Source organism: Canis lupus, chromosome 2 (assembly GCF_048164855.1).
Source record: "Canis lupus baileyi chromosome 2, mCanLup2.hap1, whole genome shotgun sequence".
Lineage (NCBI taxonomy): Eukaryota > Metazoa > Chordata > Mammalia > Carnivora > Canidae > Canis > Canis lupus.
Genome location: NC_132839.1, coordinates 73,676,456 through 73,694,530, shown reverse-complemented (window position 1 = coordinate 73,694,530; position 18,075 = coordinate 73,676,456).

Sequence of the window (18,075 nt, the reverse complement as noted above, 5' to 3'; positions counted from 1 at the left end):
GTTGGTTCCCGGACACCTTGCTCTCCCTACTGTGACTTTCAGCAGCTTTGGTCTGCCTAAGACCTCGGACCTCTTCCAGGGACAGCTCTAGCCTGGGTCTCTCTTTGCCCTGTCAGGGAGGTTTTCTTACAGCAGCCATATCCTGTTTGAAGAGGTCTCCCAAGCCCTTAGTCCCTTCTTTGTTCAGGCTCTTTTGACCTAAAGGTGGAAGCTGCTTCTTCTTCTTTTAAGATTTATTTATTTTTAGACAGAGAGAGAGCATGAGTGAGCACAAGCGGGCGAGGGGCAGAGGGAGAGGGAAAGGAAGAGAAACCCAAGCAGATTCCCTAGTGAGAGCCAAGCCCAATATGGGGCTTGATCCCATGACCCTGAGATCAGGACCTGAGCCGAAACCAAGAGCTGAACACTCAACCAACTGAGCCACCCAAGCGGCCCTAGAAGCTTCTTTTTATTGCGCTGGCTACTGCTGAACCCCTTAGGGGCTTCTCTTACTCCTTTTAGTAGTTAATCACCTTTTACTAATCCACAGTTCTTTAAAGTTTCCTTATTCAAATAATTGATGTAATTTCTTGTTCCTTCTAGAGACATAGCTGATATGTTTCTCCACTAAACTGCAATTATTACCAAAGATGATTACTGTGTGGTGTACAAGGAAGTGCTTTATCAGCACATAAGAATTCCTTAAAATAGCCCCTCTCCTGCCACTAAAGAAGAATCATTGCCAGCTCAGTTTCCTAGATTCTAGAAGGAATAAAGAAATAGTTAGAATAGACAGGATCTATGAAGTGGGAAGAAAGCGTGGAAGACAGCATAAGAAGGTAAGTTGATCTGCATACTTGAGAGCTAGGGGAAAGGGAAAAAGATAGGGGAAGGAAGAAAAAATATGGACCAAATATTGGAGAGAATTTGGATTTGAGACATTTGCTGAGGCTTATGAGTTAAATTTCTGTTGCTATTCTTTGAAGGATATGAGTAGAGATTAATATTTAGTTTTTATTACTTTTGGTTGCAGTTCCTGATTTGTGGCTCTGTGCACAGACTTGCCCACATGGGCACCTGGCTCTTACTAGGATTATACCTAATTTCTATTTTATGTTGGGGATACTTCCAATTTGTTCACACTTTTGTTTCTGACTTCCAAACACTAATATTATTGCTGAGACACTTAAAAAAAAAACTGGGGGCATTTTAGGCAATGTTGGAAAATTTAGGTGTCTGTTTTCCACAGTCTAAAGAAACATTCACTTCCTCTTGTTCTCTTATTTGGCTCTGGAAAACCCTTTCCTTCTGATTAAATTGATTTCTTTTTTTTTTTTTTTGTAAATTGATTTTTTTGTTTTAAAGACACAGACAGAGAGCATGTGCATGTGCAAGTGGGAGGGGCAAGGGAGAGGGAGAGGGAGAGAGAATCTTAAGCAGGCTCCATGCCCAGTGTGGAGCCTGACGCCATCTCACAACCCTGAGATCATGACCTGAGCCGAAATCAAGAGTTGAATTCCTTACTGACTAAGCCACTTAAGTGCCCCTCAACTGATTTTTTAAAAAAATAGTAGGCATTCACCTGAGCATGGTATAAACAGTACCATCATTAATCTGTGTGTATGTTCACGTGTATATATGTATATTCTCAAAAAGAAACACTGAAACAAAAATAAAGAAAGATAAATCAGAAATTAACAGAAATAATTTATAAAGGGGAAGGGGGAAGAGATGAAGGGACAGGGATGGAAGTGAGTATTATAAAACTAAAATACAGATACAGAGTCAGACAGGCTTGGGTTCAAATTCCAATTCTAATGTTAATTACCAATTGACCTTGGAAAAGTTATTTAATCTCTGTCGGCTTCAGTCCCATTAACAACATGCAGAGTGTCGTTGGGACTATAAAGTGGGTTACACCTGCTGAAGCAGTCCAGTGCCTGGTAAATAAGAAGTGCCTGGTGCATGTTAGCTATGGTTAGTATGGTCTTAGCTCAGGGTGCAGTAACCAGTTCTATGGGAATCTTCTAAGATTCTTAAGCTTTGTAACAAACAAACTACCTATTTGTATTATTCTTGTCTGCTGTTTGTCCTGAATTCTTAGGAAGAAAATCCTTGAGAGAATCAGGGCTTGTATTTGTCTTTAGGGTTAGCTGGAATGAGATGTTCTTCCTCCGTAGCCATTTTGGGATGGAGGAGTGATGAGAAGTCCAGAGGACAGAGCAGGTGAGGAATGGAAACAGTCCCTGGGGCTAATTGCAAAGAAGGAAAAAGGATCCTGGGGCATGGACCTAGAAAATGAGAGCCCAGTGGAAGATCAGAGGGTATTTCCTCAAATCCAGCTTGGATCTCTCCCTCTTCCTCTTTTAGGAACAGCAAGGAAGAGCAGGGACACTGCAGCTACGTCACTTTCTCTGCATGGCTTACAAATTGTGGGGTTGTCTTCCTTGTTTCAATCAGGAAACAGTTCTCAACTCCCTTTCTCCCCCAATCAATGCCTCATTGTTTGTGGGGCTGAGGAAGTCCTTGGTGCAGATTATATAATCCAGGCCAGACCTTTAGCATCTAATGCCTCTTTCAAGAAGGAGTCAAAGCCTCTTTTCTTCCTGACATTTCAAAGTTCAGTTGAACCCAACGTTTTCCATGCATCCTATCACTTAACTACCTGTGTGACTCTGGGTAACTTTCTAAGCCTTGAACGTGAGTGTTGGGTCTGTCCCTAATGGAGAGCACCAGTGCCAGGACTGTCAGGCCAAGCACTATCTCAGCATTGTGGAAGTGGTTTTGGCAAGAATAACATATGGGCTTGCAAATGTGTTTCCATAGCATGTGTTCCACTGTGAAGCTTTTTTATCGTCCATCATGCTCTCACATCTGCCTTTGTAAGAGTCACAGTTGAGCTGGGTCCTAGCCTTTTAAAACTTCATGGCTTCTGCTGTTCCAAGTAAGGAATGGTGTCTGCGTAGGCCAGGTATCTGTAGTCAAATGCTGGCCAACAATGGTGGAAAGTGAACTCATGGAAGGCTGCTCACAGAATCTGTAAGAAGGTAGGAGAAGCAGGCCTGGAAGCCAGGGAGGCTGGGCGGCTGACACAATGTGGCTGGGATGCCACTACTATCACGGACTGTGGTCACTATCCTTGGACATGAATTTTAATGCTAGACCACCTCAGCTGACATCATGGACCCAACACCACTATTTCTGTGACTTCAAAGTCCTGGGTGGTGGTGTCCTACAACCTTGTGGTTCCTTTGGTGACCAAGAAAAAGAAAGGCAAGGATTTCTGCTTTTTCACTTTTGTACTACACATGCATTGGCTAGCAACCAGAAGTGACAGAGTAGTTACACTGGTTTCATGTTTTCTGGTTGACTCTCAAGATGCTGGTGCAAGGGCCCACCAGCTCTGACTCACAGTGGGGGCTTCCTCAAAATTGGAAGGGAGATTTAGTTGCTGGGCAGGAAAAGAAGGAAGGAAAGAAGGAAGGAAGGAAGGAAGGAAGGAAGGAAGGAAGGAAGGAAGGAAGAAAGGAAAGGAAGAAGGGAAGAAAGGAAAGGAAGAAGGGAAGAAAGAAGAAAGGCAAGCCGATGAAATGTAGAGTGTTGTAAATAAAGTGAATTTTTCAACCAGGCCCTTTGCTCTGCCCTCCTCTGGCTTCTCTCCTGTTGGGGTCAGGCCTGCCCAAGTCCTGTCATGCTTCGGTACCTGGACAGGTGCATGTGCTGCCTTCCGGGGCCTGGAGTCCTGCCATCCGTTGCTCAACTCAGACTTCTTGCTGTTTTAACATTGGGCCTCCATCCCCAGGGCTTTCTCCTGGCTGCAGTTCTTGGAGTCAAGTTTCTTTTCATGAAACTGCAACCTGCCAGCTAACCAATCATAGATCTTGGCACTCGGCTAGAAATGACCTGTTTTTTTCCTTCTAGGCTCTTCCCCTCTCAGGGTCTGTAATCCCTGGATGTGGAAAGAATGCTAGATTGAAGTCAAGAGACCCAGATCTGTTCACTGTGGACTTGGGCAAGTCATCTGACTTTGTGAGCCTCAGTTTCCTTATCTGGAAAATCACGAGGGTGGTGATTAGATAAAGATTCCCGGAGCTGCTGAATCATGGCGATTAGGATTCTAACTTGAGTATCTGGGTTTTTTTTTTTTTTTTCTTGCTTTTACGTCAGGGATCCCTGACTTCCTTGGTTCTCCCATCCCTAATTCTGGTCTGCATTATTTATATATTTTTTTGTTCATTTTTAACCCACTAGTTAATTACGAGGCACAATAAAAATGTGAATTTCCCATTCTCCACTCAACCCGGAGTCCTCCCACTCAGTATCATGCATACATTGCCCCAAATCACTCAGCCTGAGGATTCTGACTTTCCTGGGGTCACAAGAGAACAGTGGAGGGGCTGAGTTCTCAGCATTTGACCCTTCCCCTGCAGGGTGGGGTCAAATATTCTTGTCATTTTCTCAGTGAACACCCAGATGATCTGGGTTACATTAGGTTCCTTTTTGACAACATGGGCTGCAACTTCAGAATCATCTCTTTGCTCCTTGGGTTTATCCAGGAGGGAGGAAAAAGCTATAAAAAAGCAATCTTTTGCTTATTTTGTATACCAGAAGATCCTTGTGTAGGTTTTTCTACTCTGCCTTGCCTGTATTGTTTTTTTTTCAGTTTCCCTAAAAAGAATGGAAGTCACAAACCAGCTACCATTTACTGACAACTTGCGACGTGGGCTAAGGGCTGGGTCTATGTTATCTCATGTAACTTGCTCACTAAATAGAGGAGGCAGGCACCAATATCTTTTCTACGGATGAGGAAACGGGCTTGGAGAAATCAAGTGACATCTTTCTCAAGAACCCTGGTTAAGGGATCCCTGGGTGGCTTAGTGGCTTAGTGTCTGCCTTCAGCCCAGGGCGCGATCATGGAGTCCCAGGATCGAGTCCCATGTCAGGCTTCTGCATGGAGCCTGCTTCTCCCTCTGCCTGTGTCTCTGCCTCTCTCTCTCTCTGTCTCTGTCTCTCATAAATAAATAAAATCTTAAGAAAAAGAACCCTGGTTAAGCAGCCCTCATAGAATCACCAAGCAGGCCCTCTGGTGGGATTGGTTCACTCTCCCCAAAGTACCCTTCAGCTTCCCAGTATCTAGGGGTAAAGGAGTCTCTGTTGCCTTTCTGATGTGCTTCTTTCCAGAAGCCTCTGAGTCCCCTGAAGTTTACAGAGCTTCAGTCCCCTGGCTGGGAAGAATCTACAAACTCTGTAGAACCAGACTTGCTGGTACCATAATGGTCCTGTTCTCACAGAGGCTACCGTGCTGGGTGTGACCCCTTTGGCCATGCACACACATTGGACGACAGAAAAGATGGCTCTAACATCAACTCCGGGCCTTCTTGGGATTAGGCAAGAAGGTGTGTGATCTACAAGAGATTTGCAGAGGTCATTTAGTTCTCTTCATCTTTGGCACCATTACCCTTTCTTACTCTAACTCCCAAGTATAGTCACACGCTCCGCTTCTCTCAAACTGCTCCAACAGTTTCCATTTTGATTGAACCCAAATTTTCCTTGTTCTACTGTATCAAAACAGGGGGATATTTGTTATTATTTTCAAATTATTGATTTCCTTCCTTCTTTTCCCTTCCATTCCCTACAAAAAAAAAAGAAAAAAAGAAAAAGAAAAAGAAAGAAAGAAGAAAGAAAGAAAGAAAGAAAGAAAAAGAAAGAAAGAAGAAAGAAAGAAAAAGAAAGAAAGAAGAAAGAAAGAAAGAAAGAAAGAAAGAAAGAAAGAAAGAAAGAAAGAAAAAGAAAGAAAAAGAAAGAAAAAAGAAAAAAAAACATTAAGCTAGAACTTTGGGGGAATTGCCTTTGCCCATCAAGGTGTACATACACTGTGGTAATGGGAGTTTTAATTAATGGGAATAAATGTACTTTTCATTTTTGGTTTATCCCTGCTGGCTGGAGGAATCCCTTTATCTGGAGAAGGGATTAGAATGGTTGCTAAAGGAATTCATAGCAAGAGAGAGGAAATATTCAGGTTTGACATTCAAAATAAGATTTCACAGCAAGACAGTAACTTGAATGGTAGGTTTGAGAAAGGAGTTTTCTAAATAACCTCAGCTGCCCGTTGGGTCAGGATCACAGAGTTTCCCTTATAGGACGGAGAAGATAATGCTGTTTACGATTTGAGTTTAACCAGCAGCCTGTAGGTTATGTTTAGGTTCAAGCAAGGAAACGGCAAAGCAGAGGGAGTAAATGAGTCTGCTGCCTCTTCTTGTCCTGGGGCATTGTGGGAAGAGGACACTATGAACTAAAGCGAGTTAAGAGGGGAAGTGGCAAGACGCATGCTCTGATGTCCCTTTAAAAGGCATGTCTGAGAAGCCCAGAGGCACCTAGAAGACAGGTTTCTTTTATACCACCTGCTTATTTAGGACTCCAGGAGGAGAACTCTGGTAGCAGGCTGTGCTCTGGGACAGGAGCCAAGGGTAGATGGGGCAGTCCAAAGTGCTACAAAAGGCAGATGCATGCTGGGCAGGCAGAGAGACAGCCTATGCTCTACAGTCCGTGCCTTCCTCCATTCCCATGGGTGAGCCCGTGAGCCAGCCCTGACGCCCACCACACCAGCATGGCAGAGGGAGGCTGGGGCAAGGCTCTGAGGGGTCCGTAGCTCCATGGTGGGGTGAGAATCCTGGGACGAGGGATGGGGAGCCCAGACACAGAGCTACGCCAGTTGCAGACATTAGTAGGGCACCAGCTGAACTTCCAGAAGTACCCACCTAAGGGCCTGCATAAAGCCAAGATGCCTTCTGCCCCCACAACAATGCCATCGGCCAAAGACTCAACCACCCCCTTAGGGAGAATGGGGGAGAAGCCAGCAGAAATCAGAGATCCTGAGCAAGATCCAAAAGGGACCAATTCAATGATCGATTTAAACTAAATTTTAAGGGGCGCCTGGGTGTCACAGTTGGTTGAGTGTCCGACTCTTGGTTTTGGATCAGGTCCTAGTCTCAGGGTAGTGGGATCCAGCCTGGCATTGGGCTCCAAGCTCATCTCAGAGTCTGCTTGAGATTCTCTCTTTCTCTGCAACCCCCCACCCCAGCTCACACACTCTCTCTTTTTCTTTAGAAACAAAAACAGGAATCCCTGGGTGGCTCAGCGGTTTAGTGCCTGCCTTTGGCCCGGGGCGTGATTCTGGAGACCCAGGATCAAATCCCAAATCGGGCTCCTGGTGCATGGAGCCTGCTTCTCCCTCTGCCTGTGTCTCTGCCTCTCTCTCTCTCTCTCTCTCTCTCTCTGTGTGTGACTATAATGAATTAAAAACAAAAAAACTTGAAATTTTAAGCTGGATTGGACATTCAGTTACATTTTTCCTCTTTGCTTAGCAAATAACAACCAATAAGATAATAACACAAAGAAAATATTTTCCCTGCACATCCAAGTTGTATGGTGAACATATTTAAACCTGCTACCCTACATTTCTTTTTTTTTTTTAAGATTTTATTTATTTATTTGACAGAAAGAGCACAGCAAGGGGAGTGGCAGAGAGAGAAGCAGGCTCTGTGGGGAGCCTGATGCAGGACTTGATCCCAGGACCCTGAGATCAAGATCTGAGATGAAAGCAGATGCTTAACCTACTGAACCACCTAGATGCCCCTGTATGTTTCAATAAGAAAATCAGCCTTTTCTATTTCAGGCCCAGTGATTAGTGTTCTCTTAACTTTTCTATTTTACATTCTTGGTTCTAGTTGCGAACCTCTGGATATTTCCTGAACTTTCATATTCCTTGGGATCCCTGGGTGGCTCAGCAGTTTAGTGCCTGCCTGCAGCCCAGGGCCTGATCCTGGAGACCAGGGATCAAGTCCCATATCAGGCTCCCTGCATGGAGCCTGCTTCTCCCTCTGTCTATGTCTCTGCCTCTCTCTCTCTCTCTCTCTCTCTGTGTCTCTCATGAATAAATAAAATCTTAAAAAAAATTCATATTCCTCTAAAATTCTAGAGCATGGTCTCCTCTCCCTCCTTTTCATCGACATCAGCGACAACGACAACAAAAAGAAACATTCACTCTTATGGGCTGAGATGTGGCCCTCACTACATATGTTGAAGCCCCCGGCACCTCAGAGGAAAACTGACTATATTTGGAGATAAGGCTTTTTTTTAAAGAGGTAAGTTAAAATGAGGCTCCTGTTCTGAGGACTTGGAGAATATATTGCTTGCCATCATTTAGCATAGAAGTGTGGCCATGGCATGATGGCTTGGTAAGCAGGCTGGAATGAATAAGAACACACACTCTCTAAGATGTCTGGTAGCTCTCACCCCTCTGGGTCCAGGAAGGAGACAGAGTGCCAGAAACACACACAGATGGCAGCTGGGTGTCCCCTTGCCTACTCAAGTCACTTTTCTGTGACAGATGCTTTTTTCATACTGACGGGGAGGCACGGAATTAGCAGCACAAATATTTGAGACAGTGTAAAAAAACCAAAGTGTGATCTTGAAACTTTATCACAGTCCAAGATGTGTAGGGAAAAACTTCAGGAAGTTTGCCATTCAGTAGAGACCTTCCAGCTGGGAGGGCGACAGAAGCCCTGTGACTTGTCATCCAAAGAAAGCTCCGAGGTCTTGTGAATATTGTTAATGAGCAACGCTTTCTACCAGCTGGAAACCAGCTCCTTAACTGACATCCGGAAATCACTAATGGAAATTAGTTGGGGGGAGAGGGTGGGCAGCAAAATAAATGAGGCTCTGGGAAAATACAGATTGTAGAAAATGTGCTCTGTGCATAATTGTAGGGCTTTTTTCTTGTCTTTTTTATGGAGAGAGGGTTGATCTAAGATATTCTGAGAATAAGTCAGTCTGAAACCCTTAGCATCCTGCCCTAGGGACCCACGTCTGAGGAAAAGAAGCCTCTCTGTTCTGTGTCCAAGGTCATCAATCTTTACCCCGTATGTGCCTGAATTAAGGACATTAGGACAACTCAAAATACTAGAGAGAGCTAAGCACAGTTATAGGGTTCCACTGTCCTTCAACCTACCCCATCATCCCCTCTAACACGGAGATGCAGCTTTGACTTCACCCACCCGCCTTTCTCTCTCTCTCTCTCTCTTAATTATAATTATTCACTGGGCCCCATTCAGAAAAGGAAGGTTTTGCCTCATTCAGCCAGAGTCCAGGGGAGAGTTTTGTTCTGAAAGTGTAGAGCTGTCTCATCCCCACTCTGTCACCACCTGTTTGGTCAACATCCAACGAGATGTTGCTGGAACCCCAAGGAAATGTTGACATGTCTGTCATGACCTCGGCCAAAGATCACATCTATTCTCACCTCTTGGCAGCATTTTAAGGGTGATTGTTTTAATACATCCTCCTGCCTAGCACCCTGTCCCCTTTCCTAATCCTGTGGGTAGAGAAACACCCCAACTTGCTCTGTCCCAGAGCCTTAAAACTCCACTCAAGGGGAGGGGTAAACAAGCCTTCTCTGCTGTCAAAGTTCTTTGCTATCTGAGCATTGCAACAGCAACAGCCAATGGCCTAATCTCTGGCCGTAGATAGGCAGGTCCAGAGCTGAGGCCAAGAATCCTGTTCGTCGTAGAATAATAGAAGGCTAGAATGAGAGATCCTCCGGGATCACCAGGCCCGCAAGACCTAAAAGGATGAAATAATTTGCCCGAGATCACCGAGGCAGTAGTAACAACACTCTTGCACATTACGTTACCTACCACTGAGCAAAGCATTTTACTCGAGTTATGTCTCCCCACAACCGAGGTAGGTTCTATTATCTCTAATTTACAGAAAGAGTAAGGAAGCCTAGAGAAGCCAGGTGCCTGGCTCAGGGTCCCCTAGCTGAGCACCAAGCCAGGTTTCCTGACACTCTCTTGGCCACCGATCTCTGAATTAAAATCCTGCTGGTGGGGCTGGCGGGATGCTGGATTTTCCATACCCAAATGGTGACAGGTTGCATCTGCTGTTTCATAAGTGGCCAGAAACTAGGGGGAAAAGCACCTGGCCTCCCCAGGGCGAAAGGATTATACTTCTCAGCTCATCTTTCCACATGCCTCTCCAAAGAGGCTATGAAATGTTGACAAACGAGTTGAAGGTGGATCAAGTGCCAGCCACTGTGCATTTACTTCCTGATTAACTGTGTCCCTGGCACTTGCAGTTGAGGACACAGAAAGGCAAAGAGGATGTTAGTTTTCTCACGGGGTGGTGTGAAATCAGAGGCTCCATGCAGCTCTGAGAGGTGGGGGGGAACAGGTTTTGTGTCTCCTCTTGCCTCTTTCCCTCTCACCATGGCTTGGTATCGTGTCCCGACAGCCCCCTGCAAAGCCTTCCTCTGTGCCAGAAACTGTCCCCGTCTCTCCTCCCTCCAGTCCATAAAGACATACTGCCACGTGACATTTCCCTGGGGCCTTGCTCTCTGCCCTCCAGGCTGGTTGATAAGCTGATTCCTGTGATGTATGCAGGGCCAACCCTTGTTCCCTTTAGGCAACACATTTGAAGGGGAAACGGTAGAATTGTCAAGTTTCTGAGCAGTCTGTCAGAAACATTTGAGGAGCCATGAAGGCCTTATAGGGAGACACATAATCAGAAGCTGACTCTCTGATTTCTAGGGTTGCCATTAGCCTGATACTCTGCTTCCCCTCCTCCCAAACTCCCCAGGGCAAGATTTCCAAGGCTCTGCCCATGCAAAGTGTATAATGAGTGAAATTTATTTGCATCTATGTCCTCACACAAATGCTATACCTAATGTGGGACTTGGTAACTCCCAATTGTACCCTGGGGGACTCTCAAGTGTCTCTCTGAGTCCAAAGGAAAGTTGAAGTGATGCTTAAAGCTACGGCAAAATAATGTTAAAATAGCATTTCTGAACACCTCTTATGGATCAGACTCTGTACTTATCTCTAATCTTTATCACAAACTTGAGAGAGTCATATTACCATCTCATTTTATTGATGAAGAAACTAGTATTCAGTGACTTGTCTAAATTCTCACAGGAAGTAAGTCTGAGAGAGGTCCATCTGACCTCCTTGCCCTGTGCTCTTTTGTTTATGTAAGGACATGTGTTCCTTAAGCTCAAAGGATGCCTCCAGTCCAGGCTGGAGCTGGTTTGTGTTCCCTCATGAGAGCTGATTGGTAAATTTTCAGTTTTGCAAGCAGATTGTTAAAAATAACCATTATTAAAAATCAAACTATATAAACTTATAATAAAGTAACTTATATTTTAAAATACCTTTTAAAAGGTAACAAATACTCAACACAAAAATAAGGCTTTTTACACTTATTTTATCAATGTGGTGGAAATGCCAAAAAATGCTGGATTATTGCACTTTGCTTCCAACTCTGAATTTGGTGATAGCATCGAAGATATCAGAGGGAAAAATCTTCACGACTTTGGGTTTGGCAATGGATTCTTAGGTATGACACTAAAGCACAAGCAACAAAAGACAAAAAAATAGAGAAATTGGACTTCATTATAATTAAAAACTTTTTCATCACAGGACACCATCAAGAAAGTGAAAAGATAATGCACAGAATGGGAGAAAATATTTGCAAATCATATATTTGAAATGAGTTTGGCACCCAGAATATATAAAGAACTTTTACAACTCAGCAACAAAAAGACAGCCCAATTAAAAATGAGTAAAGAGGGATCCCTGGGTGGCGCAGCGGTTTAGCGCCTGCCTTTGGCCCAGGGCGCGATCCTGGAGACCTGGGATCGAATCCCACATCGGGCTCCCGGTGCATGGAGCCTGCTTCTCCCTCTGCTTATGTCTCTGCCTCTCTCTCTCTGTGTGACTATCATAAATAAATAAAAATTAAAAAAAATAAAAATAAAAATGAGTAAAGAACTTGAATACATATTTCTCCAAAAGAGATAGAAATGGCCAATAAAAAAAAAAAAAAAGAAAGAAATGGCCAATAAACATGTGAAAACATTCTCAACATCGTTAGTCATCAGGGAAATGAAACTCAAAGCCACAATGAGATACCACTTCGCACCCACTAGGATGGCTATAATAAAAAAAAAAGAAAAAAGAAAGAAAGAAAAAGTATTGGCAAGGATCTAAAAAAATTGTAACCCTCATACATTGCTGGTGAGAACGTAAAATGGTGCGATTGTTATGCAAAACAGTTGGGTAGTTCCTCAAAAATTAAACATAGGATTTTAATAGGACACAGCAATTGTACTCCTAGGCAGGTATGTCCCCAGGGGAAATGAAAACAGGTGTTCAAAAACCTGTACAGGAATATTTATAGCAGTGTTATTCATAACAGCCCAAAAGTAGAAACAATACAAATGTCCATCAACTATTGAATGGATAAACAAAATGTGGTATATCCATACAATGGAATATTAATGAAGTGTAAAAAGAAATGAAAAAGTGTAAAAAGAAATGAAGTACAGATACATACAATAATATGGATAAATCTTTAACACATTCTAAGTGAAGGAAGTCAGTCATAAATGGCCACATGTTATGTGATTCCATTTATATGAAATGTCCCAAATAGACAAGTATATAGAGACAGCAAGCAGTTCAGTGGTTGCTGGGGGGCTGGAGGTACAGGGCGTGGGAGTAACTGCTTACTCCCATGGGGATGGTTTCTTTTTTTGCGGGGTGGGGGGTGTTAGTGATGAAAATGTTCTGAAACTACATAGTGGTATTTACCCAATGTTGTTAATATAATAAAAGCTGAATTGCATGTTTTAAAATAATTAAAATAGTGACTATTATGTTAGTTTTATCCTTAATAAAATTAAAAAAAAATAGAAGTGGGAGTATCATGTTTATTACTGATGGAGGAAACTGGAGGATATTGGAGGACTTGGTTTGGAATGAGAACCAGATCTGTTCAATAAACTCCTGAATTAGGCAGACTTACTCCACCCAGTCCCAGGCAACCCTGGGCCTGGGGGGAATGTAGGAGAGGGGAGAGCAGAGAGGAACTCATCTGCCATTAGGCTACTTCCCAAAGAGGAAGAGGGAATTGCTTAGCCCAGAATGCTGTTTTTCCCCCAAATTTATCAATCATATGTGAAACTATCATGCCACAAGTAAAAAGAAAAATGGGGCAAAGAGTTGTGTTCATTGAACTCCCTACACAAAAAAGGAAACATCAGGAGAAGGCATGATGTTTCCCTCACTAACATGATGTTTCCCTCACTAATAATATGCACTCAGATGTGAAGTTTTCTTATTTTTTTTTATTTATTTAAAGAGTTTATTTATTTATTCATGACAGACACAGAGGTAGAGACAAAGGCAGAGGGAGAAGCAGGCTCCCTGCAGGGAGCCCAATGCAGGACTTGATCCCAAGACCCTGGGGTCATATCCTGAGTCAAAGGCAGAGACTCAACCACAGAGCCACCCAGGTGCCCAGTTTTCTTAGTTTACTACAGCAGTTTACGCCTTTGTGTTCCTGGGGGGACACAATAATGGCAATATTTTGTCTTGCAGTGAAAGGTACCTCAGGCTCCTTTGGTTTACAATAATCTATTTTAGATTAAAAAGTCTCTTTTAAGTAAATAGCCAATCATTTAAAGTTCTCCTCCCCACCAGAGCTCTTTTCCTCTTCCTGTTCCACTTCCTTCAAAATGACGCTGTTTGCTGGGAGCTCTTGTAACATCACAGCAGGAGGTGAGAAGCTCTGGATCCTCAGGCTGGTCTGTGGGTCTTCGCTGGTTTCTGATGCAGGGGGCTGTTTAATATGATCTCTGGGGGGTTGGTCCTGGTGCTGATCAATGAGGTGTGTGGCCAGTGAAACTGTGCTTGGTTTTCTTGCCATGCATGGGGACTAAAGCTTGACTTAGCTCACCAGAACGTTCTGTGGTGCTTGAGCTGTGGACCCTTGGAATCTCAGTCACATCCTCTACCAGCCCCCTACCTTTGGTATCCATGGCAACCGTTGCTATGGTGACCCTGGTTAGGTTTTCTTCTCCACTGGGCAGGTGGGGCATGGCAGGAAACAGGTTGGAGGGAGGTGGGAGCATGTAGGAAAACATCATCATAAGATTGTGGAGAACCTAGAACCACTAACACTTTCTTAGGCATATCTAGCCAGTCACCTGCCTCCAAAACATTATTTTGCCTCTTGTGCCATGTTGGATCTGACAGGGAAGTAGGTACCAGCTACAATATTTTTTGACTTTCCTTGAACATATCTGGGGTCTGCATTGGATTTTAGATTATTTCATCTTGCTTCTCTGCACTGAAATATTTAAAAAATCTATGCCCATCTTCTTGCCAAGTTTTTTTGACTGTGGACTGGAACTTTTGCCCCTGATTTCCTGTCCTCCCTCCTATATTTTGCCTCCTCCTCCTTTCCTGTTGGACGGGCATGACCCAGAATCCACAGATGACAGTGGATGCTGACCAATCAGGGTGGGTATTGGCTGTTATAGATATGCTGTCAACTGAACAATCATGACAGTGCTCAGTGATCTGATTTGACCAAATTGGCCCTTGAAATGGGAGCTGTCATGATTCTGAGGTTCAGAGGTTCTGCTTCTCTTTTGATAATACCTGAGTTTCAAAACTATTGTCTTACAATGGACTGAAAAGAAACTGATCTTCTGACTGGCCTCTCACTCTTTAAACCATTAAATCTGGGGAGCCCCAGAACACTACGATTACAGCACATGAAAAATGTATCCATTGAAATTTTCCAGAAGTAATATTTTGTTATGAAGGGTCATCCTTTTAAAATCCATAGTTTTAACTCACCTTTATATGGTCAATTACCTTCTGGACTTTGCCTAGATTCTCTACAGGTGTTTCAAATTCAATACATCTCCAAATGAGCTTGTCAAAGTTCTTAACCAAATTTGCTACGGCCTCTATACTCTTTAGTTAAGTAAATTGCAATCCAGGGATCTGGTTAAGAATGTGGATTCTGGGGATGCCTGGGTGGTGCAGTTGGTTAAGCATCTGACTCTTGGTTTCAGCTCAGGTTGTGATCTCAGGACTGTGAGATCAAGCCCTACATCGGGCTCCACACTCAGCAGTGGGGTCTGCTTGAGATTCTCTCTCCCCCTCCTCTGCTCCTCCCTGTTCCACCCCACACTCTCTCTCTCAAATAAATAAATACAATATTTTTAAAAATTTAAAAAAAAAAAAAAAAGAATGTGGATTCTGTACTCTGATTGCCTGAATCTAAATCCTGTTTCTGTCACTTACTAGCTGTGTGACCTTGGATAACTTAACCTGTCTGTGACTCAGGTTCCTTATTTACAAATTGGGGATAAGAATAATGTCTTATTTAAAACAGAAGGACCAACTGAATATCTACTGAAAGAGTCTTTAGAGCCCCAAATCCCCTCCTTGCCTCAGTGGCATAGATGGCTGCCATGTTTATCCTTACCCCCACAGAAGTCTGAGGTTTTATTCTCTGGTGAGTTCTCTGACTGCAGGATATCAGGCACATACCCTAACCCAACAACAACAATAACAAAAATAATAATATCACATGGAGTTAAGAGGATTAAATGGGCCGATTTCTGTTAAGTGCTTAACACAGTGCTATGTGATGTTAGCGATATAAAACTGCACCACTGCCAGCCCAATTACCCAGGCCAGATACTTGGAGCTAATTCTCATTTCCCATCATCCCGTCACTAACTAGTCACCAAAGTTTATTGACTTTAACTTAACAACTCTCGAGTTCATTCTGTCACTAACCCATTTGCTAGTGCCTTAGTTTAGCCCACGTCACCTTTTATCTGTTTCCTGCAACCGCCTCCTAACCGACCTCCCTCCTCTTATCCTTCCCTTCCAGTCTATTCTCCATGCTCTGGCCAGAACATTTTCTCTAAAATGCAATTCTGAGGGCCCCTGGTTGGCTCAGCAGTTGAGCATCTGCCTTTGGCTCAGGTCGTGATCTCAGGGTCCTGGAATCGAGTCCTGCATCGGGCTCCCTGCAGGGAGCCTGCTTCTCCCTCTGCCTGTATCTCTGCCTCTTTCTGTGTCTCTCATGAATAAATAAAATCTTGAAAAAAAATGCAATTCTGATCAAATCACTTCCTTGATGAAAATGGATTACTGATTCCCCACTGTGGTCAGGATGGAATCTTACTCCTAAATGGCCAATTCTGCACTGCATGTACCTCCCCCCATAACACACACACACACACACACACACACACACACCAGCAGCCTCTCTCTTCAAACTCACCTCACTAGCCTCACCTCTATTTGAGCTTTACTCCTTTTGTGCTGTTTACAGGCCCATTGCTCCCTGTATCGAGATTCCTTCTCCCCCCCATAGCCTTCAGAACCCAGTGTAAATGGTTTCCCCCTCTCCAGGAACAGTTCCCTGAACCCTGGGTCTGGCTGAAGTACCCCTCCTTGGTGCCCCAGGAGCACCTGAATTTCTCTCTATCCTAGCACTTCTCCCCCTGGACCACAACTTTTTGAGAGCAGAGCTTTTAGCTCTCTATCCTGAATGCCTAACACAATGCTTACTCTATAGTTCATGCTCAATAAATGTTTGATGAATGAATGGAAGTTTGTTGGACAGACAGAGGTAAGAAGAGAACTTCTAAAAAGAATGAAAATATTTAAATTGGAGAGAATGGTAACCAGGTGAAAGGAGCATAGTCCAAATCTTCAGGCACCAGCATGGACTCTGGTCAGTCAGAAGGGCCACCAGAGATAAATGGCTGGAATGGTCCTGCTGGAGTATATTGTCTGAATATCAGTTCTGCCTGTATGTGACTGGCAGGAGATAATTCTAGAGGGATGCACAGGGTCCAGATTATAAAACACTATGTGTGCTGTAGCTACTGTCTGAACTTTGTGCTGTTGACAGATGCCACTGAAGGTTTTTGACGTGTCATTCAAGTTTGACTCCAGGAAGATCACTCTGTCTATGGTGTGGAAGGTGATTAGAAAGTGGAAGGGGTGTAGGAATGGAGGCAGGGAGGGGCACCTGGATAGCCCAGACGATTAAAGCATCTGCCTTCGGCTCAGGTCATGATCCCGGGAACCTGGGAATGAGCTTTGTGTCAGGCTCCCTGCTCAGTGGGGAGTCTGCTTCTCCCTCTCCGTCTGTGCCTCCCCCTCACTCGTTCTCTCTCTCAATAAATAAAATCTTAGAAGAAGAAGAAGAAGAAGAAGAAGAAGAAGAAAGAAGAAGAAGAAGGAGGAGGAGGAGGAGGAGGAGGAGGAGAAGAAGAAGAAGGAGGAGAAGAAGGAGGAGGGAGGCAGGGAGAGTCATGAGGAGGCTGTCCGTGCCACTGTTTTCCTCACAACATGGTACTAGGTACTGTTGGTGTTCCATAGAGAAAATATGATGTCTCTTCTTGTGGAAATCTCAACACACAAGGAGCCAGACACTCCTTCATATGATTACCCCCATGGTGAGACTAACCTTGGGGGGAAAGAGGTATCCAAACACCCAGGTTACCAGGGGGAACATTCTGAAAAGTGGAAGTGAAGTCTTCCTTGGCCAACCTCTCTTTTGTTGGTGGGCTATCCTAGCTCTATTTGGGGCAGCTCTATTTGGGGCAGCTCTATTCTTAATGTTTAAATGAAAACATTAAGCTATTGTGGCATGTTTTTTAAAACTTCAAATTCCAAGTTCCGTTTGAATGGATGTATTTAACATTTGGGTGAAAACGCTGTTCTGAAAACGCTGTTCTGATCCCTGGGTGGCTCAGCACTTTGGCGCCTGCCTTCGGCCCCGGGGTGAAGGATCGAGTCCTGTATCGGGCTCCCTGCATGGAGCCTGCTTCTCCCTCTGCCTGTGTCTCTGCCTCTCTCTCTTTCTCCGTGTCTCTCATGAATAAATAAAAATATTTTTTTAAAAAAGAAAACTCTGTTCTGAGAGATGCACTGAAGTATCTGTTTCACCCAAGAAGTAGGGCTGATGCTGAGCCAACCAAGTCAGTTTCCAGACTCCCTCAGAACCTTAGAGCTCTTACCCTTCTACAGCTTGCCTCAGAGTGAAAGCTCCTGTGAGTGAGTGAGTTAGGGTTCAGATGGGACATTGGTTGTTAAATCTGTAGGATAATGCTTACATGCTCTCATTTCCTGAATCGGCCCAACAAGGATGTGAATGCTGCCTCTTCCACCCACACAGCTGTGAGGCCTTGCTAGTTGTTTAACTTCCCTCTGCCACTGT